We start from the raw sequence: 25,201 nt of genomic DNA on the forward strand, positions 1-25,201 counted from the left end.
TGATACCGAAGTTCCTATTGGCCGTCGGGGACGCCCCGCCCCTCTCTGGCGCCGCGGCCCAGGAGCCTCCGCCGACACTGCAGTGCGGTTCCCGAGTCAACGCCACCCTCGGTTCCTTTCGTCACTCACTAGTCACTGTTCGTGAGTTCCTTCACTTCTCACCCGTCATTTATTGCGCGCCTATTCTGTGCCAGGCACTCGGCCAAGCACTGCGAGGCCTTCAAAGATCATTTCTTTGTCCTGCCAGTCCCCACACCCAAAGCTGCAACGCTCTGCCAGTATCCCTGATTCTTAACCGGCGCCTTTCTCCTTTCCGTTCTTGCCTCACTTGGCCTCCCTGAGACATTTGATTTGCCCTGACCTTCCTCCTCTGTCTTGATTCTCCCACTCTCACCAGCTCTGCATCGCCTGGGTCCTCTCCCACTTCTCCCCATTCGGTTGGGGCTAGTCCAATGTAGTGCCATCCTCTTTCCACCTACGTCTCTCTCTCAACAAATGTCATCCCTGACTCTTCCCTTCTCCTTCGCTTTCCCACACGCCGACAATGGCTGAATCCTCTGATTTTACCTCATTGTCTCTCAGACACCTCGCCCTCTCTTCTCACTACCCCTCCCTCGGCTCAGTTCCACACCATTTGTAATGGCCAAAGCTTTCTTACCCTTTCCCCAGCGTCCAGTGTTGCTGGTTTCCAGGCCATCCTGTGCTGGGCCACCACAGTCATCTTGTGATACTAAGTTGCATTAATAGAAGTATCATGTCAAAGTTTGGGTGTTCTATCTTGGGCAACTGGCAAAGAGGAGAGTATTCAAAAAAAAAAAGAGCTGCCATGTTCCCCAATAATCTATGGAAATAAAATTAATAATAAATAAATACAAATTTTAGGCCGGGCGCGGTGGCTCAAGCCTGTAATCCCAGCACTTTGGGAGGCCGAGACGGGCGGATCACGAGGTCAGGAGATCAAGACCATCCTGGCTAACACGGTGAAACCCCGTCTCTACTAAAAAATACAAAAAACTAGCCGGGCGAGGTGGCGGGCGCCTGTAGTCCCAGCTACTTGGGAGGCTGAGGCAGGAGAATGGCGTGTACCCGGGAGGCGGAGCTTGCAGTGAGCTGAGATCCGGCCACTGCACTCCAGCCTGGGCGACAGAGCATGACTCCGTCTCAAAAAAAAAAAAAAAAAAAAAAAAAAATTTTAAAAGGAGCTGTCATTATCATAACGTGTCCTATACCTGTCCCATGTTTACAAGAATTAAAGATATCTCCTCCGGAGGAATAAAGCTTGATGCGGGGAAGGGATTACATCTTCATGTACCTGAAAAACTGACCAGTGGAAAAGGGATTCGACATGTTCTCTTTTTTTTTTTTTTTTTTTTTTTTTTGAGACTGAGTCTCACTCTGTCACCCAGGCTGGAGTACAGTGGCCGGATCTCAGCTCACTGCAAGCTCTGTCTCCCAGGTTTATGCCATTCTCCTGCCTCAGCCTCCCGAGTAGCTGGGACTACAGGCACCCGCCACCTCGCCCGGCTAGTTTTTTTGTATTTTGTAGTAGAAACGGGGTTTCACCGTGTTAGCCAGGATGGTCTCGATCTCCTGACCTCGTGATCCGCCCGTCTCGGCCTCCCAAAGTGCTGGGATTACAGGCTTGAGCCACCGCGCCCGGCCCGACATGTTCTCTTAAGTCCCAGGGTCTGAACAAGTTCCTGTGTGTGAAACTGTTTCAGCCTGACATAGGTGGAAGTTTCTAGTCTTTTTTTTTTTTTTTTTTTTTTTTTGGTACAGACGGGGTTTCACCATGTTGACCAGGCTGATCTCGAAATCCTGACCCCAGGTGATCCACCCACCTCGGCCTCCCAAAGTGCTGCGATGACAGGCATGAGCCATGGCACCTAGCTGGAAGTTTCTAACATTCATGTGATTGATGGTGCTGCTTTGAGTTCCTGAGGACAGCATGGCTAACAATTTACCAGGCACATTTAGAGGGACACCTTCCTTGGGTGTGGCTTCCAACATCAATGTGCTCTGCTTCTAAGAAAGTCAAGAGACAAGGTGGTTTGAAGGGGAAGATTATATGAGTTTTATCTTCAATGTGTTCGCTTTTAGCTGATCAACACCCAAGGAAGATAACAAGAATTCAAAACCATTGAGTCCTGACTCCTTTGTGAAACTGATGGAAGCTAAAACGTTTCCCAAGAAAAATGCACATACACATCTACAACACTTTGCCCTCAAATTCAGGGAGCTAACACAGCCTTGAAACCCATCCTTGGAACCCACAAACCTCAGGTTGAGAACTCTAATCCTAGTAGATGGTTCCTGATATGAAAATGACACTTTGAAGTTTAATAATTTCTTTATAAACTGGCACCTTAGGAAAAGGCATAAACACTTCTTTCGAAACAGGCTGAACCACCAAAAGGTTTTTTAAAATAGGGAGATATCTACCTCAGCTTAGGAAATAATGAAAAGGTGTCATCTATTTCTATTATTCACTCACTCATTCAATAAATATTTACCAGATGATGTGCCCAGCACTCTTCCAATAGCTATCTAGGCAAGAATGAACTAAACACACGAAGTCCCAGCCCTCCCAGGACTTATATTTTGTAGGGTGAGCTGGACAACAAATAAATACACAAGTAGTAATTATAGGTGTTGTGAAGAAAATTACATTGGGGTAAGGAGGAGAGGTAGTGTTAGACATGGAGTGCAAGTTATATAGGATGGTCAGGGAAGGACTAACAGATAAAACAGCCTTGAATCCAGACCTGAAGTTAATTAAGAAGGAAGTCTTGCGTGTATCTGTGGGAACCTGCAGGCAGAGGAAATTGCAAACGTTTTTATTGTTGTTGTTTGAGACAGAATCTCGCTCTGTTGCCCAATGCAGTGCGAGAATCTCGGCTCACTGCAACCTCCACCTCCAGATTTAAGTGATTCTCCTGCCTCAGCCTCCTGAGTAGCTGGGATTGCAGGTGTATGCCACCATGCCCGGCTACTTTTTGTATTTTTAGTAGAGACGAGGTTTCATCACGTTGGCCAGGCTGGTCTCTAATTCCTGACCTCAGGTGATCCACCTGCCTCAGTCTCCCAAAGTGCTGGGATTACAGGTGTGAGCCACCACGCCCACTCATACATGTTTAAGCCCTGAGACAATGAGTGACAATAAAGAGAAGAGGTATAAAGACCAAGCCCTGGACCACACCAACATAGAGGGTCAGGGTAATAAGAAAAATCTATCAAAGGAGAAAGAGACTGAGGAGCCACTGAGGTAGAAGGAAAACAGAGAGTGGTATCCGGGAAACCAACTACATAAAGTGTTCAAAGAAAGAGAGAATCGCCGGGCACGGTGGCTCATGCCTGTAATCCCAGCACTTTGGGAGGCCGAGGCAGGCGGATCACCTGAGGTCTGGAGTTCGAGACCAGCCTGACCAACATGGAGAAACCCCATCTCTACTGAAAATACAAAATTAGCTGGGCGTGGAGGTGCACACCTATAATATATAAACTGGCACCTTAGGAAAAGGCATAGACACATAATCGCTTGAGCCTGGGAGGGAGAGGTTGCAGTGAGCCTAGATCACACCATTGCACTCTAAGCCTGGGCAACAAGAGCGAAACTCTGTCAGAAAGAAAGAAAGGAAGAAAGTAAGAATCATCAACTAATCAAATGCCATGATCAAATGTAAAATGAGTATTAAGAATTGACTATTTGTTGGAGCAACAGAATAAAATCACTGGTGACCTTGACTAAGAGTGGTTGGAAGTAGAGAAATCCTGAATGGAACAAGTTCAATAAGGAACAGGAAGAGAAGAATTAGAGCAGCAAATATAGACAAGTCATTCAAGAAGTTTTGCTATAAAAAGAAATAGCAAAATGAGACAAATTAGGAGATCTTACAGCATGCTTACACACTGATTAGAATGATCCAGTAGGGAGGAAAAATTTGTATGGAAGGGGAGAAAAAGTGACAATTACTGAAAAATGTTCTTGAGTAGAAATTGATTTTTTAATTACAAGGCTTCTGGGCACTCGCATAATCTAGGCCACATGGAACACCCACAGAAAACAATCTCCACTGAAGAGGAGCTTAAAGTCAAAAGTTACAAGCCACACCAAAAGCAATTCCTCATACAGAGAAAATGGGGAATGGAGAGGGGTTGATCAAAGGGTACAAAAGTTCCAGTTAAACAAGAGGAGTAAGTTTAGCAATGTATTGCACAGTGTGGTAAACGTAGTTAATAATAATGTATACTTCAGGCTGGGCGTGGTGGCTCACGCCTGTAATCTCAACACTTTGGGAGGCCGAGGCAGGCGGATCACAAGGTCAGGGGATCAAGACCATCCTGGCGAACATGGTGAAACCCCGTCTCTAGTAAAAATACAAAAAAATTAGCCAGCATGGTAGTGGGTGCCTGTAGTCCCAGCTACGCCGGAGACTGAGGCAGGAGAATGGCATGAACCTGGGAGGCGGAGCTTGCAGTGAGCTGAGATTGCGCCATTGCACTCCAGCCTGGGGGACAGAGAGAGACTCCTCTCACAACAAACAAACAAAAAACAAACAATCAAAAAAAAAACAATAATGTATACTTCAAAATCACGAAAGGAATAGATTTTAAATGTTCTCACCATAAAAAATAAGTAGGTGAGGTGATGAATACGTTAATTAACTTGATTTAAACTTTTACAATGTATACCTACATCAAAACATCACATTATACCCCATAAATATATACAATTATTATTCATCAATTAAAACTAAAACTAAATTTTAAAACACTATTATAAATGACAATCACTACTTACTAAAATAATGAAAGCACGTGCACTCCAAAATTCAGAGATAATAGAGCAATCTGAAAGATATTTTAAAATAAAAATTCTGAGTTGTTCAAAGAGGTTAAAAAAAAGTAAAAGCTGTAGACCAAAAGAACCATGTGGGGAAAAAAAGAAGAAAGAAAGAAAGGATGAAAGATGGAAGGCAGAAAACAAAATAAAACTGCAGGATCAAGTCTATTTCTTACAGACTAAAAGATACTAACTTTTTGGCTGGGCACAGTGGCTCACGCCTATAATCCCAGCACTTTGGGGGCCGAGGTGGGTGGATCATGAGGTCAAGAGATCGAGACCATCCTGGCCAACATGGTGAAACCCCGTCTCTACTGAAAACACAAAAATTACCTGGGCGTGGTGGCGTGTGCCTGTAGTCCCAGCTACTCAGGAGGCTGAGGCAGGAGAATTGCTTGAACCCGGGAGGCGGAGGTTGTAGTGAGCTGAGATCGCGCCATTGCACTCCAGCCTGGCGACAGCAAGACTCTGTCTCAAAAAAAAAAAAAAAAGATATTAACTTTTTTAATTAGGGGAAAAAATAGTCTAACATTGATAAGAGTCAGACATGGCAAATATCTTTGTTCCCATTGTAGAGATAAAAAAAAATTTGAGATCCAGAGTGTGTAAATGCCTAATTGAAAGCTGCAGACATTGTTACTGAGGCTGAATTTAAACTCTGCTTTTTCTGACTACAGATCCCATGCTCTGCCCTCTCTCTGCTGCATTTGTCCCAGGATAAAGTAGGGCTCACAGGACAAGCTGTTCAAAGAAATTGTATAAGGTTTGGGCAAACTATCCTGGGAGATACTGTGAGAACTTGAAATAAATATATGGACGAAGTTAAATTGCATGAGATTGTTGTGAGCCAGATCAGCTATTTCAACAAACATTCTCTGGAACCGAGGAGCAGAAAGATTTGGATTGACTCAAGGTGAAAGGAAGCTGGGTATCAGTGGAGCGTATCAGTGTAAGCCGTGTGGAAATGGCTGACCACATGGACAAGGAAGGGAAGGGAGACCAGAACAGAAACCACTCCCCACACCCTCCCTTTGCCGTCAAGATGTAATTTGTATCCTGTTGACTTCAATATAGCAAAGAGTGATTTCATGGCAGAAGGAACCTGAGCTGTCTTTTAAGGACTATTGAGAGAACAGAGAATTAAACAAGATGGTAATTGCTTTTCTCTGGTTAGGAGAAATACTAACACATGTCACGTTTTATGTGGGATGTCCTGGAGGAGATCTTGAAGATGTTCAAGAAGCCAGGTGCAGTGGCTCACGCCTATAATCCCAGCACTTTGGGAGGCCGAGGCGGGTGGATCACAAGGTCAGGTGTTCAAGACCAGCCAGGCCAACAGTGAAACTCCATCTCTACTAAAAATACAAAAAATTAGCCAGGCATGGTGGCGGGTGCCTGTAATCCCAGCTACTCAGGAGGCTGAGGCAGGAGAATCACTTGAACCTGGGAAGGCAGAGGTTGCAGTGAGCCAAGACTGTGCCACTCCACCCCAGCCCGGGTGACAGCATGAGACTCCGTCTCCAAAAAAAAAAATATTATAATAATAATAAAACTATTCAAGAAGGTTCAGGTGGGGCTGGGAAATGACTTCCTATAGTGCCTACAAGTGACACACAGGGCCACAAACCTGGATTGAGTCCTGGAGTGTATACCTTAAAAAAATATATGGTGGATAAATCCTGATGCGTCTCTCACCAAATGAAATTTTTTCCTGAAGCCATAAAATGTCTTTAGATAAGGTATTCTCTATCTGAGACTTCAGGATTTCAATGACTAACTCCCCTGTATGCAAGTGTTTGCAGGTATGGGCATTTTTCTCAGATGGAATTAAATTTAAAAAGTCATTGCATACTTAGGCAGACCCCTTTGAACTTTTAAATCCATGGGCCTGGAGACGTGATAAAGAAGTTAAGCTTCACTGGTATTGAATACAATGGACTGGCCAGCTCCTTGGTTTGCTCGTATGTTGAACAGGCTTCAGTCAGGATATAGAAGGTGCCATAAGGGAACATAAGGAGGCCCACGCCATGCAGCAGTTAAAAGTGAAGTCCTAGGCCGAGTGCGGTGACTCACACCTGTAATCCCAGCACTTTGGGAGGTGGAGGCCGGCGGATCACGAGGTCAAGAGATCAAGACCATTCTGGCCAACATGGTGAAAACCCATCTCTCCTAAAAGTACAAAAAAAATTAGCTGGGCGTGGTGGCGCTCACCTGTAGTCCCAGCTACTCAGGAGGCTGAGGCAGGAGAATTGCTTGAACCTGGGAGGCGGAGGTTGCAGTGAGCCGAGATCGCACCACTGCACTCCAGGCTGGCAACATACCAAGACTCAGTCTCAAAAAAAAAAAAAAAAAAAGTGAGGTCCTGGGCCAGGTGCAGTGGCTCACACCTGTAATTCCAGCACTCTGGGAGGCCGAGGCAGGCAGATCACAAGGTCAGGAGTTTGAGACCAGCCTGACCAACATGGTGAAACCCCGTCTCTACTAAAAATGGAAAAATTAGCTGGGTGCAGTGGCACACGCCTGTAATCACAGCTACTTGGGAGGCTGAGGCAGGAGAATCGCTTGAACCTGGGAGATGGAGGTTGCAGTGAGCCAAGATTGCACCACTGCACTCCAGCCTGGGCGACAGAGTGAGACTCTGTCTCAAAAAAGAAAAAAGTGAGGTCCTTACATTGTCACTTATTCAACATATTGAGACATATTCAAGTTAATATGTGCAGGAATCAGTGGATTTATGGATTATATTACCTAGTTTTAACTAAATTAACCCTAGCAAAAGGAATCCTAGTTTTAAGTTTCTTGCAAAATAATCTCAATTTGAAGAGAACAGTAATAATGCAGGCACATGTAAACAGCAATAAAACAGCATAGCTACACTTCTAACTTGAGTCTTTTTGCAGATACGTTGGAAAGTAATGATAATGCCAATGAATCAGATCTAACCAAAGTCAGGCAAAATAATTTCAAATATTAAGAAATCTATTAGAAATGTGCATTTATGGCTGGGCACGGTGACTCAAGCCTGTAATCCCAGCAGTTTGGGAGGCTAAGGTGGGCAGATCACCTGAGGTTGGGAGTTTGAGACCAGCCTGACCAACATGGAGAAACCCCGTCTCTACTAAAAATACAAAAATTGGCCGGGCGCGGTGGCTCAAGCCTGTAATCCCAGCACTTTGGGAGGCCGAGGCGGGCGGATCACGAGGTCAGGAGATCGAGACCATCCTGGCTGACACGGTGAAACCCCGTCTCTACTAAAAAATACAAAAAAAACTAGCCGGGCGAGGTGGCAGGCGCCTGTAGTCCCAGCTACTGGGGAGGCTGAGGCAGGAGAATTGCGTGAACCTGGGAGGCGGAGCCTGCAGTGAGCTGAGATCCGGCCACTGCACTCCAGCCTGGGCGGCAGAGCGAGACTCCGTCTCAAAAAAAAAAAAAAAAAATAAATAAATAAATAAATAAATAAAAATACAAAAATTAGCCGGGTGTGGTGGCACATGCCTATAATCCCAGCTACTTGGGAGGCTGAGGCAGGAGAATCGCTTGAACCCGGGAGATGGAGGTTGCAGTGAGCCGAGATCGTGCCATTACACTGTAGCCTGGGCAACAAGAGCAAAACTCCGTCTCAAAAAAAAAAAAAAATGCTTTATATCTGTATCACTATACTGAATGGCACCTTAACAAGATGTATATTTATGTGTATGTATTTACACTGAGTGTGTAAATTAGATTTGAAATGTTTAAATATATATTTATACTTACACTAAGTATAAATATGTGTGTCTATATATTTGTACCCATATATAAGTATATATAAATATATATGCATGTATGTGTGATGTATGTATATTTATGCAGGTTATGGATACAGAATTTATATATATACCGATTATATATACAGATAATAAGTATACACAGGTACTAATATATGCATATATATTACACATATAGAACATGAAGAAAATTTAACAAAGCTTAAAGTCATATTCTATCAAGTACTTTATGAAACTTCATCAAATCAAATGAAAACTGGTGGCCTCTTTGGAGGTTCTGATATATGAAAATCAATACACAAAATATTCCATATAAAAAGTTTTGTGCGGCCGGACGTGGTGGCTCACGCCTGTAATCCCAGCACTTTGGGAGGCCAAGGCGGGCGGATCACAAGGTCAGGAGATCGAGACCATCCTGGCTAACACGGTGAAACCCGTCTCTACTAAAAATACAAAAAATTAGCCGGTCGTGGTGGCGGGCGCCTGTAGTCCAGCTACTTAGGAGGCTGAGGTAGGAGAATGGTGTGAACCTGGGAGGCGGAGCTTTCAGTGAGCCGAGATTGCGCCACTGCACTCCAGCCTGGGGCACAGAGGGAGACTCCGTCTCAAAAAAAAAAAAAGTGTTGTGCTTTTCACTTTAAGCCCCGTGGTAAAAATTATGAAAATGCAATGTCTCTTCCAATTAGTTTGTAAGAGCTACTGACTCACATCAGAGACTACGGAAATTAGTAGCCACATTTCATCAAAATTTTTTGCTTAATTAGCAGATGGCATCGAAAAACAAATATCATTTTTAGTATCTGCTGCCAATGATGTACTTTATCCATTTGGAGGTTTGAGAGGTTTCTTTTTTCATTTTTGACAACCATTATAACTAAGTGTCAAAAACAAACTGAATTTAGAACCCAACTTTAAAACTCTCTGTATCACAGAGTATTAAAGATTTCCTCAAATAATGAGGTGTATTATATTTTTGGTGAGAACTTTATTGAATAAATAAGATGTATATTTTAAAATATTATTTTTCCATTTTTACCATAGCCTTTTTAACTTTCAGTTTTGAATATGTTCTATAATGTACAACATGTAGGCAAAATAATACATGTATATATTATTTATGAATAAATTCATACACAAACAGGGGATACATAGTCTCAAAATACTTTTACTAGAAAACAACGATTGATCAAAAAAGTGTAGATCTCCCTGTTCTAGATCTGGGAGCTTCTTAAACTGGGCTACAGATCAGACTCACCTGGAGGGCATGTTAATTCCACATTATTTTGACTTCTTTCCTGAATCAGATTATCTGAGAGGCAGAGTCTGGAAATATGATTTTTTAACAACTTCCAAAGTGCTGTTTTTGGCACTGATTGTGAGTGGCATTCAAATCCGTGTTCATAAATAATTGTCTATTAAATCAAACTTCAGGACACAAACAGATGTTAGTTGCCAAAACTTATGTGGGCAGGAAGGATGATAATACAGGGAGTAATACAATTAACTGGCAATCAAGATGGCTTTGGAAGAAGTTAAAATAGAACAAGGTTTCCGGGCTGATTTTTATCCAGGAATTCCTAACATAGATATCCCCAATATAATAATATATTATAGCCATCTTTATGCATCTCAATCCTCTCATTAGTAAAATGAGACATAACAATGCCACTCAATGCTCAGGACTGTTAAGAGAATTAAATGAGACAATATATGTAAAATACCTAGAACAGTGCCTTGGCACACAGCAAAATCTAGCTGTTATTGAGATATCATAATTTGTATGTATCATCTGTTTTAGGATAGGTGATTCCTAGAAAGAATAGTAATAAAAAAATTATTAGAAGTGAGCATAAATTAACTGGGCACGGTGGTGCATACCTGTGGACCCTGCTACTTGGGAGGCTGAGGTGGGAGGGTCACTTAAGCCTCAGAGGTTGAGGCCACAGTGAGCCATGATCTCACCACCACACTCCAGCCTAGGGGCCAAAGCTCAAAAAAAAAAAGAACTGAGCAAAAATATTACCACACCAGTTTTTTTTTTTTTTTTTGCCACAGTGTTTCAACAGCATCCAGATATCCCAGAAGAAAGAAGCTGTAATTATCAAACATAAAAGTCTCAACTAAATGAACTTAATTATGTAAATTGTAAGACATTCTGTAATAACGTAATAAATATCATATTTTTATCTCAAAATTAAAACCCAAAGGAATTACGTAACTGTGGCCTCATAGAGATACCTAACGACCACATGAATGTGGTTTTCTCTGTTAGGTCAATGTTTACTGTTTTATTTTATTTTGTTTTGTTTTGTTTCTGTCCTTTTAGAGTCCTGTCTGTACCTCTGAGCTTAATCTCTGTTCTGGTAAGATGTCAAGATTCTGGCCTCCTCCACCAAGAAGCGGGCCAGGGTTTCAGCCACAGAGCTTCACCACCAAATGTTGAGACATCATCTCCCAGTGAAGACTCTCTCTATGTTGATTTCCCTTTTGAGCTTCAGTTCCTGCCAGAAAAAGAGCGGCAGCCTTCAGATGCAGATTTGGGAAGGTTCTGAAGTCTTTAGGCTTCTTTATCTCATTAGCCAGGGATCCTTTAAAACTTAGGGCGTTCTATACAGGTAACAATCTTAGAGGGATTGTGGAAGAGGCCTCGTGTCCCCTTAAACCTTCCACCCACCCAGAATTCTTCAGTCCTCCGAAATGTCTCACTCTGACCCCTTGTTAGCTGAATTCTGATTTTTGTACAGTCACTTGATGCTGCCCGTGGCCTCCTTCACTTTCAAATGCCTGACTCGTTGCTGGACTGATGGCCCTGCTGACTTTGGACAGTCAGACTTTGCCCTTGCTGGGTCTGTGACATCTATCTCACCTTGAAAGCCAGGACTCCTGAAAATCCCATCAGTACTGAGCTGTGGGAAGCCTCATCTGTCCCTGCCGCCTGCGGCTGGGGATGGCTAGACGCCTGCCCACGTTGAGATTTTCTCTGCACTCGGTTTTTCAGACTGAACCTTTCTTCCTCTGACAGAAGCTTCCAGGAGCATGTGGTGGCTCCTGAAGTTCTCACGGATCAATTTTAAAAAAGCAAGCTTTTTCTTCCCCTGGAGAAACAGCAAGATTGGTGACTCGTCTGTCACTGCTAATTAGCACAAAGGGTCTGAACACTGGGGAACGCAGAGAGAGAAGATGATTGGAATTAACCAGACACCAGGGTTGAAGAAAAAAATCCTGAATGTAGTGGTGCTCAGAGAACAGAAAGAATAAAGTTAATCAGCAGCAGTGCTCTGCTGTAGAAAGTCTTGAGGAGAGCCACTGCAGAGTGCCTCCGGTTGCCCGTGGAGATATGAAGAAGCAGCAGCATGTAGCCAAAGGCACCAAACAGAAACCCCATCTTGGAAGGGGCTGGTTACCAGGAATTAAGCAAGGAATGCATTCATTTAAGCTTACAGAGTTCTATCCAAGGTCAGTTCTCTTCTCTGAGGCCGATATGGACCCTTCCAACCAGGAATTGGAAACTAGCAGCATGTATTTTCTTTTTCTTTTTTTGAGACGGAGTCCCTCTCTGTGGCCCAGGCTGGAGTGCAGGGACCTGATCTCAGCTCACTGCAAGCTCCGCTTCCCGGGTTTACGCCATTCTCCTGCCTCAGCCTCCCGAGTAGCTGAGACTACAGGCGCCCGCCACCTCACCCGGGTAGTTTTTTGTATTTTTCAGTAGAGACGGGGTTTCACCGTGTTAGCCAGGATGGTCTCGAGCTCCTGACCTCGCGATCTGCCCGTCTCGGCCTCCCAAAGTGCTGGGATTACAGGCTTGAGCCACTGTACTCCGCCAAAGCACGTATTTTCTTTGGCAAGCACAATTTAAAAAATTTACTTGAACTGGAATGCCTTTTAGTCATGCATACAATTTGCAGTGGGTCATAAGTCTGACCATCCATTATTATTACTATTATTATTATTCAGAGATGGAAGGGTCTAGCTATGTTGCCCAGGCTGGGCTTGAATTCCTGGGCTCAAGGGATCCTCATGCCTCATCCTGCCAAGTAGCTAGGACTACACGCTCAAGCCACCATGGCCAACTTTGACCATCCCTTTAGATCATATGTCTTTAACATACTTACAGTACCATCTGGACCCTGAAGGCATTTGAGCAAGACTGCACTCAAATATTCTCCAGAAGGCAGAGGAGTTAAGGTTAATGATGCTCACCTCGGAGTCTGAGTTGTAGAGTCTACTGGGGATGCCTGAAGCCTTTGCTGGTCAGAGGGCCTAGGAGCTGACTATCGCAGATTGGGCGGGGTGCTGCCCTTGCTAAATCCCTTATCCCACAGTTCACTTGATACTTATTACCAGTCTGTGGCCTCCACCAGATGGTAGGCGTCTAGGAACTGTTGTTCCCCCCAAGATCCTTATTATTCAGGGAACTCCCAAAAGAGAAATACGAAGGAATTTGGTCAAGGTCAACAGATAAGAATTTAGTCTAAGGCCGGGCACGGTGGCTCACACCTGTAATCCCAGCACTTTGGGAGGCCGAGGCAGGTGGATCTCCAGGTCAGGAGATCGAGACCATCCTGGCTAACATGGTGAAATCCCGTCTCTACTAAAAAATACAAACAATTAGCCGGGCGTGGTGGCGGGTGCCTGTAGTCCCAGCTACTCGGGAGGCTGAGGCAGGAGAATGGTGTGAACCCGGGAACCAGAGCTTGCAGTGAGCCGAGATTGCGCCACAGCACTCCGGCCTGGGCGACAGAGCAAGACTCTGTCTCAAAAGATAAAAATTAAAAAAAAAAAAATTTAGTCTAGGTCGTAACTATATCCCAAGAACCAAAATTTAGATACCATGGTCCAAAATTCAGAGCATAGCATTTACAGTTGTGACACCCCTGGCCAATTCCTGTCTTATGGGCACAAGCTATACAGATATCAGCCAGTGTTCACTGGAGGAAATGAAGGGAAGAAAGGAACTCAAATCTCAAGCCTGTCTGGGAGAAGGAGGCAAGTTTTTAGGGTTATACTCACTTATAAACTGGGATCTCGCCTTTTTTCCAGTGAAGAATCCACTGAATTATCTTAACTTTCCTTCACATACCTGAAAACAGATATATTCGAGGAGACATGGGTTGGTGTAGACAATGTTTTTTTGGTTTTGTTTTTTTTCCCCCATCCTTTTATCCCTACGCGGCTACTTCTAAAACTGCCTGCTTCACTCGGGGTTCCAGGAGGACAGCCTTGGGTTCAGGGCAGCCACGTTCTTTTTCTTCCAAATTGTATCATTTGGACCTCTAGAAGACAGGGTCCTCTGGTCCTCCATGATCAATTTCCACCCATCTCTGTGCCATTCATTCCCGAGCTTTTATTTCTTTCTTTTTTTTTTCTTTTTCTTCTTTCGAGACAGAGTCTTGCTCTGTCACCCAGGCTGGAGTGCAGTGGCATGATCTTGGCTCATTGTAACCTCCGCCTCCCAGATTCAAGCAATTCTCTTGCCTCAGCCTCTAGAGTAGCTGGGATTACAGGCTATGCTCGGCTAATTTTTGTATTCCTAGTGGAGACAAGGTTTCACCATGTTGGCCAGGCTGATGTCGAACTCCTGACCTTAGGTGATCCACCCGCCTTGGCCTCCCAAAGTGCTGGGAGTACAGGCGTGAGCCACTGCACCCGACCATTCCTGAGCTTTTTTTTCTTTTTCTCTTTCTTTTTTTTTTTTTTGAGACGGAGTCTCGCGCTGTCGCCCAGTCTGGAGTGCAGTGGCACGATCTCCGCTCACTGCAAGCTCCACGGCCTCCTGAGTTCACGCCATTCTCCTGCCTCAGCCTCCCGAGAAGCTGGGACTACAGGCGCCCGCCACTGCGCTCGGCTAATTTTTTTTTTGTATTTAAGTAGAGACGGGGTTTCACCGTGTTAGCCAGGATGGTCTGGATCTCCTGACCTCGTGATCCACCTGCCTCGGCCTCCCAAAGTGCTGGGATTACATGCGTGAGCCACCGCGCCCGGCCTCCTGAGCTTTTAAATCATGCCTCCTTGCTCCTGCCTGCCTAAGACGTAAAAGAAACAACAAATACCCTAACTTCGCTTCTTGAAAAACCACTTAAGGCCGGGCGCGGTGGCTCAAGCCTGTAATCCCAGCACTTTGGGAGGCCGAGGCGGGTGGATCACGAGGTCAGGAGATCGAGACCATCCTGGCTAACATGGTGAAACCCTGTCTCTACTAAAAATACAAAAAACTAGCCGGGCGCGGTGGCGGGCGCCTGTAGTCCCAGCTACTCGGAGGCTGAGGCGGGAGAATGGCGTGAACCCGGGAGGCGGAGCTTGCAGTGAGCCGAGATCACGCCACTGCACTCCAGCCTGGGTGACAGAGTGAGACTCCGTCTCAAAAAAAAAAAAAAGAAAAGAAAAGAAAAACCACTTAAAATACACCAAATGATCGATTAACATATATTCCTAGAATTCCAACAGATAGATTTGTGAGATGGTAGAAAAAGTGCCTAAAATATGGCTTATCTATGTAGTATTAGGAGACGGTAGTTTAGAAAAGATTACAGGAACATCACCTTTTCCTTGACTGCACATGTGGCTTGGATTTAACAGACCAAAACAGGGGTGAAAGCTTTATTGTGGTGCCTGTCGAGAATAGACAGTCGGAATAGATAGTCAGAACATCAATAGATAGTCAGAATAGACAGTAATGGAAAGGATAGTTTCACAAGACTTTATTCTCAGGCTTAATTACAACCAATAAAAACTTATAAGTTAAAAAAAAAAGGTACTATCAATGAATTTCACTATATAAATATAGTATGAAATGTTTACTAAATGAACAGGATTTTTCATTTATGTATCTTGTAATTCTTCGCTCTTCTAATTGAATCTGAGCCAAGAATAGAAACTCAGTACATTTATTTTCTGGTGCCTTAAAGAGAAAAAAGGAAAAGTTTTGTGTAAGTAAAACAGAATGTATTTATAAGAACAGACTGCTTTTCTTTAAAACAGCTTCCAAAAAATTTGTTTCTGAATCTTTTTTTTTTTTCTTTTGTTTTTTTTTTAGATGGAGTCTTGCTTTGTTGCCAGGCTGGAGTACAGTGGCACAATCTTGGCTCACTGAAACCTCCGTCTCTCGGATTCAAGCAATTCTCCTGCCTCAGCCTCCTGAGTAGCTAAGACTATAGGCGCCCGCCACCACGCCCAGCTAGTTTTTTTGTATTTTTAGTAGAGATGGGGTTTTAGCATGTTGGCCAGGATGGTCTTGATTTCTTGACCTCATGATCCGCCTGCCTCGACCTCCCAAATGCTTGGATTACAGGCGTGAGCCACTGCGCCTGGCCGGTCTTTGATTTTTTAAACACTTATTATGCCATGAATTCATAGGGAATAGGTTCCAGTAGCCCAGGCTTCTTCCCATTGGTTCTCACAGTGTGCTTCTCTGGGTAGATAGAGCAGGCTGGCACTTCAGTTGAATCCAGGTACTTTTCTCTTTGTCTTCTTTATTTTTCTGATAATTTTTCTTCACTCGTTTCAGGAAGCTATCTTGGCTCTTCATGTGCTTCATGTGCTCAATAGGCACATTAATTCTCTTGGCAAGAATCTTGCCCTTAACTTGTTTGTTTACAACAATGCCAACAGCGTGCTGGGGGACACTGTATACTCTTCCAGTTTCACCATGGTACACTTGTGGGGCATTCCTTGTTGAACAGTACCCATTCCCTTGATGTCTACAATATCGCCTTTCTTTTAGATTCGCATGTCCATGGCCAAAGGAACAACTCCACATTTTCTAAAAGGCCTGGAGAACACACGTCGGGTGCTTCTCCTCTTTCCCTTTGTGTTCATCATTTTGGTGAATTACTGGAAGATGGCGGTTCCCCTGAATCATATTTTTAATGAAACTTTAAAAGAATATAAATGTATGGTAATAAATATTTTCTGTTTCATGTTTATTTAACAACAAAAGAAAGGACATTCATCATTCCTGATTTAGTTACTTTTTTTTTTTTTTTGAGACGGAGTCTCATTCTGTCGCCCAGGCTGGAGTGCATTGGTGTGATCTCAGCTCATTGCAAGCTCTGACTCCCGGGTTCAAGCAATTCTCCTGCCTCAGCCTCCCAAGTAGCTGGGACTACAGACGTCCACCACCACACTCAGGTAATTTTTGTGTTTTTAGTAGAGACGGAGTTTCACCATGTTGGCCAGGATGGTCTCGATCTCCTGACCTCATGATCCGCCTGCCTTGGCCTCTCAAAGTGCTGGGATTACAGGTGTGAGCCACCATGCCCAGCCAAATGTTCTTAATTATTTTATTTTTTTGAGACGGAGTCTAGTTCTGTCACCCAGGCTGGAGTGCAGTGGCACGATCTCGGCTCACTGCCACCTCTGCCTCCCGGGTTCAAGTGATTCTCCTGCCTCAGCCTCCCGAGTAGCTGCAATTACCAGCATGCACCACCACATCCAGCTAATTTTTGTATTTTTAGTAGAGACAGGATTTCACCACATTGGCCAGGGTGGTCTCAAACTCCTGACCTCGTGATCTGCCCACCTCGGCCTCCCAAAGTGCTGGGATTACAAGCATGAGCCACTGCGCCTGGCAGTTACATCTTAATTCATTAATTTTCTTTAGGAATTATGTTCATGACATTTACAGTCCATACGCTACCAAGGAATATATAACGTAAAGTGTTTCTCTCAATCCTGTCCACCAATCACCCAATTTCTCTCTCTTGAGACAACCAACATTTTCATTATTTTAAGTATCTTTCCAAATAAATTTACGAGTAACTAAATATTACATATATATTTCTCCTTCTTTAATACAAATAGTAGCAAACCATGGTGTTCTTCATCTGGCTTTTTAAAAATGTAACAATATATATTGACAGTCATCCCATACCACTACAAGAAGAGCTTCCTCTTCTTACAGCTGCGTAGTATTCTCTCCATGTTTATTTAATTGTCCACTAAAGGACATTTAAGTTGATTCTAATATTTTGCTATAAAAATACTATATTCAATAACCTTGGACATATATCATTTTGCAAACATGTGGGAATATCTGTAGGAATACATGTCTAGAAGCATAATTTCTGGGTTAAAGGGTATATACATTTTTAATTTTGATAGCCATTGTTAACTTGCCCCCCATTGAGCTGTGCCAATGTTCATTCCCACCAGCTATGTAGAAGAATGCCAGTTGCCCACACTTTCATCAACATACTGTGTTATTAAACTTTATCTGCTAGATAACTGAGCAATTATATCTCAATGTGGTTTTAATTTACATCTTTTTTTTCTTTCTTTCTTTTTTTTTTTTTAGACAAATCTTCTTCTGTGGCCCAGACTGGAGTGCAATGGCATGATCGCAGCTCTTTGCAGCCTTGAGGTCTCGGGCTTAAGTGATCCTCCTGCCTTGGTCTCCCAAAGTGTTAGGATTATAGGCGTGAGTTACCGTGCCTGCCCGCATCTTTGCATTTTTAAAGAGACATTTATATTCCTTTTCTGTGAGCCACTTGTTAATTTTCTCAGCCCAATTTTCTATTAGGTTGTTGTACTTGTTCACGTTGATTTGTAGGATTTTTTTTTTTTTTTTGAAACAGAGTCTTGCTCTGTCACCAGATTGGTGTGCAGTGGCGCGATCTCGGCTCACTGCAACCTCCCCGCCTCCTGGGTTCAAGTGATTCTCCTGCCTCAGTCCCCCGAGTAGCTGGGACTACAGGCATGTGCCACCGTGCCCGGCTAATTTTTGTGTTTTTAGTAGAGACGGAGTTTCACCGAGTTAGCTGGGATGGTCTCATCTCCTTACATCGTGATCTGCCCACCTCAGCCTCCCAAAGTGCTAGGATTACAGGCGTGAGCCACTGTGCCTGGCCAATTTATAGGAAATTTTTATTAGTGAAGTTAATCCTTTATCCATGTTATAAATTGAAACATATTTTCCCAGTTAGCAGTTTGTCTTTTGACTTTGCTTATTGTGTTTTTTGCCAAGAGAAATTTTTTAGAAATTTCATCTTTTGACTTGTGTCATTCTTAGAAATGATGGACTCATCTGATATCTTAATGATTTCTTATTTTTTCTTTAATACTAAGATTTTTGATCCATTTGGAACTCCTCTAGATTTAAAGTTTGAGCTATGGATTCAAGTTCACTTTTTAGCAAATGTCTACCTTTATTTGAGATCTCACCTTTAATTGTGCTATATTCTCAAAACTATTTGAATCTATTTCTAGTCTTCCTAATTAGTTTTGTCACTCTGTCCATTCATGTGCCAGTTCCACAATTCCACAAAGTTTTAATCATTGTAGATTTAAAATATTTTACTATCCAGCAGAGCTAGATCCCCTTCTCTTCTTTCAGATTTCTTCTTTTTTTTTTTTATCATTTTGTCTTATTATTCCCTATGAAATTTATAATCAGCTAGTCCGTATTTTTTTCAAACTAAGAATGGGAAATCTTTATCCTATAAATTGTGACTAATCCATAAAAGAAGTAATTGTAAGTCATATAAAAAGTAAAAAGCAACTTTGTTTAGGTTTTATAGATAATAACAACATGTTAAAATTCATTCTCTTGAATTAAAGAAGTGACTTGATAAAATTTTACTTAGTAAATATAACAATTTTAGAAAATATATTTCAGATCCATTTTAAGGGTCAACACGTTGAAATTGGGCAATCTTGTCCCAGGAGACATTTGCCAAACTCTGAAGACATTTTTGACGGTCTTGGGTAGGGAGGAGATATTGGTGTTCTTGGCATCTACTGAGTAGGAGCGTAGGATCCTGCTAAGTACCCTCCAATGCATAAGACCCACTCCCCAGACAACTGATCTGGTACAAAAATGTTAACAGTGCGGATGTTGAGAAACCACGATTTAGAGAGAGCAGCAGCAGGATAGTGTTGGTTTGTTGTTTTTGTTTTAACTACAAAGGAGACAAAGATGGAGATGATCTATGAGAAAGAAAAGGTGAGCAAAGGATATAGCAGTGGTAAAGTTCTAGTTCTTTATTGGTAGTATGGTTTGATTTTGTGTCCCCACCTAAATCTCAGGTCAAATTGTAATCCCCACATGTGGAGGGAGGGACCTGGGGGAGGTGACTGGATCATGGGAGTGGTTTCCCTGTGCTGTTCTTATGATAGTGAGTGAGTTCTCACCAGATCTGATGGTTTTATAAATTGTAGTTTTTTTCTGCGCTGACACACACTCACTATTGCCTGCCACCATGTAAGACACGTCTTTGCTTCTCCTTCGCCTTCTGCCCTGATTGTAAGTTTCCTGAGGCCTTCCCAGCCATGTAGAACTGTGAGTTAATTAAACCTCTTTCCTTTCTAAATCACCCAGTCTGGGGCAGTTCTCTATAGCAGCGTGAGAATGGACTAAAACAATGGTATTAGAATGTACCTATGTTTTGTGAGCTACAGGAAGCAGCCTGCCCATTTTTGGCTAAGAAGCAAAACAGAGTCAGGGAGACAATGATTTTGAATGAATGAGTTGAGTTTAGTTAAAGATGATCTTTCTTTGCCCTACTAGGAGCTTGTATCTGAGATACTCATATGTTAGAAAAGTCAGCAGAAAAAAGGTATTTTAAAAATTTTATATTTGTCTTTTTTTTTTTTTTTTGAGGCGGAGTTTCACTCTTGTTGCCCAGGCTGGAGTGCAATGGCACGATCTCGGCTCACTGCAACCTCCGCCTCCCAGGTTCAAGCAATTCTCCTGCCTCAGCCTCCCTAGTAGCTGGGATTATAGGCATGTGCCATCAGGCCCAGCTAATTTTGTATTTTTAGTAGAGATGGGGTTTCTCCATGTTGGTCAGGCTGGTCTCGAACTCCCGACCTTAGGCGATCCACCCGCCTTGGCCTCCCAAAGTGCTGGGATTACAGGCGTGAGCCACTGCGCCTGGCTTGTCATTTTTATAAGTAAAATATTATATATATATATATATATATATATATATATATATAATTATTGCTTCAATGTGTAATACTGGAATTATGTATGAGACTTGCAATCGTAGGTTTATAAGACATTTGTATTTATCCTTTATTCTTTTTTAAATATTGCATTGTGAGTACTGCTTATTAGTATTGTATTACAGGTTTGCATATCCTTTAGATATCAAAATAGTTAAAAGTTTTTCTGTCATTAATGTATTACAAACAAAAGTAAAGTGTTCCTGTAGTATTAATGGGGTATAATTTTCACAGCTATATTCAGAGTTAACAAAGCTCTTAGCATCTTAACATAAAGTAAGTTACATTTTTCCTGTGTCTCTACTTTGTCTTTTTGTAAAATGTAATTTAGGTTTTTTCATTCTTATGAGATTTCTCTCCTGCTCAATTACATTTCTGTGCTGGGTATTCTTTATTTTGCTATTAATTCAAATGTCAGGTAACTTGATTCTTTTCAACATTCTAAAAATGGAGAATTTCCTACGTGTCTAACAATAATTTTTCAGTTATTCTATATTGCTGATAAAGTGCTTCATCAACTACGGACAGAATTTAGTTGCAGATATCTGATGTTTAGAGTAAGCCCACGAACCTGTATGGAACAATTTGGAAAAGAGTAAGGCTTTCTTGAGCTTTGATTGGTTGAATTTGATGTGCTGGGACCAAAAGTGACTGACAGATGGTCACAAGAGTTCATGCTGTGGTAACTCCTCTTGAAATGAACATACGTTTCATTTTTAGTTTATAAAAAATACAATGTCTGCCAATGTCCTATTCATTGGATATCATAGATGAAATGCCTCAAAACATAACATTGTTCACTAGGGTGGCTTCAATAGAAAGGCCAGAGAATAACAAGTGTTGGTGAAATTGCAGAGAAATTGAAATCCTCATACTCTTAGTGGGAATCTAAAATGATGCAGCAACTTTAAAAAGTCTAGCAGTTCCTCAAATGGTTAAACATAGAGGTACCATAAGACTCATCAGTTTCACTCCTACATGGAGTGGAAGATACACAAGAGATCTGAAAATACACATCCACGGGAAAACTTGTACAAATGCTCATTGCAGCATTATCCATAATAGCCAAAAAGTGGAAGTGACCCAAAATGTCCATCAATAGACAAATGGATAAACAAAATGTGATATATCCATACAATATAATATTATCCAGTCATAAAAAGGAACGAAACACTGATACATGGTACAACATGGATGAACGTTAAAAGCATTATGGTAAGTGAAAGAAGTTAGATACGTATTGTGTGACCACACACTGTATGATTCCCTTTCTATGAAATGTCCATAATTAGCAAATATATAGAGATAGAAAGTAGATTCGTGGTTGCTTAAGGCTAGGGGTCGGGCCAGTTGGAGTCCAATGGGGAGCAACTGCAAAGGGTATAAAGTTTCCTTTGGGGATGATAAAAGTGTCCTAAATTTGATTGTTGTGATGGTTGCATAACTGTGAATGTACAAAAACCACTGAATTATACACTATAAGTAGGTGAATTATATGGTATATGAATTATAGCTTAATAAAACTTAAAAAAAAACAGTGAAACAAAACAGTATTATTAAATTCAAACCCGATATTGTTACCTACTCTCGAAAGCAAAACCAAACCCACAATGCCCTCCCCCAAGTAATCATTAAATTCTACAATCTTGGGTTAGCCAGAGATGCCTGTTGTGGTCTCACATTAGACCACATTTGACACATGCCTTTGCACGTGAGGCCCTTCCCTGGTTATGCCCTAGGTGATTCCTTTCTTTTAGATACATTTCATTATTTTTATCAGAACCTACCCAGTAAGATTGTATTAGTTGGACAAATTCAGACTTAGTTGTTAGAAGTTATAGTACTTGGTTTGTTATTTTGTTCTAGGGAGTAATACAATTTAGCAAAATGTTTAACTTCTGTGTGACATTTTTCGTTTTGTCATGCTTTTTTTTTTTTTTTTTTTTGAGACAGAGTCTCGCTCTGTCGCCCAGGCTGGAGTGCAGTGGCCGGATCTCAGCTCACTGCAAGCTCTGCCTCCCGGGTTCACACCATTCTCCTGCCTCAGCCTCCCGAGTAGCTGGGACTACAGGCGCCCACCATCTTGCCCGGGTAGTTTTTTGTATTTTTTAGTAGAGACGGGGTTTCACCGTGTTAGCCAGGGTGGTCTCAAACTCCTGACCTCGTGATCCGCCCATCTTGGCCTCCCAAAGTGCTAGGATTACAGGCTTGAGCCACCACGCCCGGCCTGTCGTGCTTTTTATATTCCCTAATATTTTATTATAAAAAATTTCAGACATATAGTGGAAAAAATTGTAGTTAATAGCAGTCTATCCACCACCTAGATGTCACCATTAACATTTTATTAAGCTTGTTTTAGCATATCTCTATCCATCTTTCTATCCCTCTATCCTAACATTCAACCATTTTTTCAAAGTAAATTGCAGATATCAGCATTATATCCTCTTAAATACTGCAGGACTCCTATAATTAGCTAGAGTTTTATATTTGTATTTCTTTTTTTTTTTTTTGAGACAGAGTCTTGCTCTGTCACTCAGGCTGGAGTGCGATCTCCGCTCATTGCAACCCCCGGCTCCCGGGTTCAAGCGATTCTCTTGATACTCAGTCTCCTTAGTAGCCAGGACTACAGGCATGTGCCACCATGCCCGGCTAATTTTTGTATCTTTAGTAGAGACAGGGTTTCGCCATGTTGGCCAGGCTGGTCTGAAACACCTGGCCTCAAGTAATCTGCCCACCATGGCCTCCCAAAGTGCTGGGATTACAGGCGTATACCACCACACCCAGCCTGATATTTGTTTATGGGTTTTTCTTTTGATGTAAAATTTACATACAATGAAATGCACAAATCTTTAGCATATATTTGCTGCATTTTGACAGGTGCTTACCGTTGTGTGACCCAAACTCTTATCAAGGTATAGAATATGGCCATTACCCCAGAAAGTTCCGTTTTCCCCTTACCAGTTAATCTCCAAGCTTCCTTCCCTCTATTTTAGTTTGTTTCTTTTTATTTTTTTAAAATTATTTATTATTAGTTAATTAATTTATTTATATATTTATTTTTTGAGATAGAATCTCCCTTTGTCTCCCAGGCTGGAGTGCAGTGGCACGATCTTGGCTCACTGCAACCTCTGACTCCTGGGTTCAAGTGATTCTCCTGCCTCAGCCTCTTGAGTCACTGGGATTACAGGCATGCGCCACCATGTCTGGCTAATTTTTGTCTTTTTAGTAGAGATGGGGTTTTGCCATGTTGCCCAGCTTGGTTTCGAACTCCTGACCTCAGGTGATCTGCCCGCCTTGACCTCCCAAAGTGCTAGAATCACAGGCGTGAGCCACCATGCCCAGTCCTTTTTTTTTCCCCCCCGCAGTGAGGTTATAGCAATGGAATACAGAATACGTGGACAGGTTGTGGGTGTAGTTCTTGCAGAATAGAATCCCATACTTTCGTAATATGTTCGTATTTGGTGAGACCACGGTATTCACTAGCATAAATGGTAGCATAGTATTCACTTTTGGTAATGCCTTAGAGTGAGATATTTACATTCTTTCACTCATATAAATAATGTTGTCATGAACATTTGCTCATAAATCTTTATTCTGCATGATTATTAATAGTCAAAATTAGTAATATTGGCCAGGCGCGGTGGCTCACGCCCGTAATTCTGGCACTTTGGGAGACCAAGGTGGGTGGATCACTAGAGGCCAGGAGTTCAAGACAAGCCTGGGCAACATGATGAAACTCCATCTCTACTAAAATTACAAAAAATTAGCTGGGCATGGTGATGTGTGCCTGTAGTGCCATCTGCTTGGGAGGCTAAGCCATGAGAATAACTTGAACCCGGAGGTGGAGGGTGTAGTGAGCTGAGATTATGCCACTGTACTCCAGCCTGGGTAACAGAGCGAGACTCTGTCTCAAAAAAAAAAAAAAAAAAAAAAAAAATAGTAATATATTCTTTTATCTGAACCAGATGAAACTTTGGTTCTTTCATGGTGTGAACTGGTTAAAGTTTCTCACAGGCCCTGTATTTCCAATTAAATGCAATGCTCGAATGACATTCAGAAACCTGCACAGCTTGCAGCTCTCTGCCTGAAGAGGCAACATCCATCACTGGGTGGCCTGGTCCTGAGCCCTTGGCAATTTGAGGGTGGGCGTTTTGCTCAAAGACAATTGCTGAGGCTATATGGAATATCTGGTGACTGTTCCATCCAAATAGAGGTGTCTGACCTTGTTTCTTTCCCAGAGGCTGAAATTGGGGTCCTAAGGTGAAATCCAGTTGTAAATTATTTTTTCTTTATTAGGAATGTGAAGTGTCAAATGTATTCTTGAGGCAGGTGTGGTGGCTCACCCCTTAATCCCAGCACTTTGGGAGGCCGAGGCGGGTGGATCACCTAAAGTCGGGAGTTTGAGACCAACCTGACCAATATGGTGAAACCCCATCTCTACTAAAAATACAAAATTAACCGGGCGTGGTGGCGCATGCCTGTAATCCCAGCTACTTGGGAAGCTGAGGTAGGAGAATCACTTGCGCCCAGGAGGCGGAGGTTGCAGTGAGCGGAGATCATGTCATTGTACTCCAGCCTGGGCAACAAGAGCGAAACTCCATCTCAAAAAAAAAAAAAAATGTATTTTTAATTTAACCATTGACATATG

At 42.4% G+C, this 25,201-nt stretch overlaps 1 long non-coding RNA gene across 1 annotated transcript in view; it reads left to right on the forward strand.

The window, feature by feature from the left end:
• The first annotated feature begins 41 nt into the window (after positions 1-41).
• LOC144335197 (uncharacterized) overlaps positions 42-25,201 on the forward strand; it is a 29,215-nt gene continuing 4,055 nt past the window's right edge. The window contains exons 1-4 of the long non-coding RNA XR_013405841.1: positions 42-141; positions 10,937-12,066; positions 16,331-16,737; positions 17,903-18,025. This is a non-coding gene — a long non-coding RNA (uncharacterized LOC144335197). The remainder of the gene's footprint in view (positions 142-10,936; positions 12,067-16,330; positions 16,738-17,902; positions 18,026-25,201) is intronic.

The sequence above is a fragment of the Macaca mulatta genome, chromosome 16 (genome assembly GCF_049350105.2).
Source record: "Macaca mulatta isolate MMU2019108-1 chromosome 16, T2T-MMU8v2.0, whole genome shotgun sequence".
NCBI lineage: Eukaryota > Metazoa > Chordata > Mammalia > Primates > Cercopithecidae > Macaca > Macaca mulatta.